This window comes from Galeopterus variegatus, unplaced genomic scaffold (genome assembly GCF_000696425.1).
Source record: "Galeopterus variegatus unplaced genomic scaffold, G_variegatus-3.0.2 Scaffold1034, whole genome shotgun sequence".
Taxonomy (NCBI): domain Eukaryota; kingdom Metazoa; phylum Chordata; class Mammalia; order Dermoptera; family Cynocephalidae; genus Galeopterus; species Galeopterus variegatus.
Genome location: NW_007727145.1, coordinates 187,157 through 189,282, shown reverse-complemented (window position 1 = coordinate 189,282; position 2,126 = coordinate 187,157).

Here is a 2,126-nt window from a genome sequence, read left to right as displayed (position 1 = left end):
ATTGGAATTTTGATGGGGATTGCATTGAGTTAGTATATCACTTTGGGTAGTATGGATATTTTCACAATGTTGATTCTTCCAATCCAAGAGTATGGGCTATCCTTCCATCTTCTTGTGTCCTCTTTAGTTTCTCTCATCAGTGGTTTGTAGTTCTCATTATAGAGATTTTTCACATCCTCGGTTAATTCAATTCCTAAGTATTTTATATTTTTGGTAGCTATTGTAAATGGGCAAGCTTTCTTGATTTCTCTTTCTGCATGTTCCCTATTGGAGAATAGAAATGCTACTGATTTTTGTGTGTTGAGTTTGTATCCTGCTACTGTGCTGAAATCATTTATCAACTCCAAGAGTTGTTTTTTAGAGGCTTTAGGCTGTTTGATATATAGGATCATGTCATCTGCAAAGAGGGAGAGTTTGACTTCATCTTTTCCAATCTGGATGCCCTTTATTTCCTTCTCTTCTCTGATTGCTCTGGCTAGTACTTCCAACACTATCGGTGTCAATTCGTCTTTGACTGTTTGGTAAAATTCTGCTGTGAATCCATCTGGTCCTGGGCTTTTCTTTGTTGGGAGCCTTCGGATAACAGCTCCAATCTCCTTTATTGTTGTTGGTCTGTTCAGATTTTCTACGTCTTCATGGCTCAGTTTTGGGAGCTTGTGTGTGTCCAGAAATTTATTCATTTCCTCCATATTTTCAAATTTGTTGGCATATAGTTGTTTATAGTAGTCTCAAATGATTTCTTGTATTTCTGAGGTATCAGTTGTAGTATCACCTTTTTCATTTCTAATTTTTGTTATTTGGGTCTTCTTTTGTAGTTAGCTGTGCTAATGGTTTGTCAATTTTATTTATGTTTTCAAAAAACCAACTTTTTGATTCATTGATCTTTTGTATCATTTTTTTGGTTTCAATTTCATTACGTTCTGCTCTTATCTTAGTGATTTCTTTCTGTCTGCTAACTTTGGGTTTGGATTGTTCTTGTTTTTCTAGTTCTTTAGGGTGAAGTATTAGGTTATTTACTTGCCATCTTTCCATTCTTCTGAAATAAGCATTTATTGTAAGAAATTTCCCCCTTAGTACTGCTTTAGCAGTATCCCACAGGTTTTGGTATGATGGATCATTTTTTTCATTAGTTTCAATCAATATTTTGATTTCCTGTTTAATTTCTTCTTGAACCCATATGTCATTAAGTAGAATGCTGTTTAATTTCCATGTGTTTGTATAGTTTCCAGAATTTCGTTTGTTATTGATTTCTAATTTTAATCCATTGTGGTCTGAAAAAATACATGGGATAATTCCAGTTTTTATAGTATTAGTGTCTGCTCCCCTGCTATTATAGTATTAGTGTCTATTTCCTTCTTTAGGTCTAATAGAGTTTGTTTTATAAATCTGGGTGCTCCGACATTCAGTGTGTATATGTTTATGATTGTTATGTCTTCTTGATGGATCAATCCTTTTATCATTATGTAGTGACTCTCATTATCTCTTTTTATGGTTTTTAGTTTGAGGTCTATTTTATCAGATATAAGAATAGCTACTCCATCTCATTTTTCATTTCTGTTTGCATGGTAAATCTTTTTGCATCCTTTCACTTTTAGTCTATCCTTTCACTTTTAGTCTACGTGAGTCTTTATGGGTGAGGTGGGTCTCTTGAAGGCAGCATATAGTTGGGTCCTCCTTTTTAATACAGTCAGCCAGTCTGTGTCTCTTGATTGGGGAATTTAATCCTTTTACATTAAGAGTTGTTATTGAAAAGTATTGATTTACTCCTAGCATTTTATTGATTTTTGTTTGGATGTCTTAGGTGTCTTTTGTTCCTTTCTTTATGATTTACTGTTTGTCTTCTGTACTTGTTGGTTCCTTGGGTTGTAGATAAACTTTTTTTTTGTTTGTTTTCTCTTCATTGTTGCCATTTTAATTTTACTAGTGGGTTTTGATTTTTCTTGGCTTTTTATGGCAGTGGCAGTTTATTTTTCAGGTACCAAACCCAGTAATCCCTTAAGAATTTCCTTTTTATAGCAGTGGTAGCTATTTTTCAGGTTCCAAACCCAGTGCTCCCTCAAGAATTTCTTGTAAGGGTGGTCGTGTGGTAGTGAACTCCCACAGTTTTTGTTTGTCTGAGAAATATA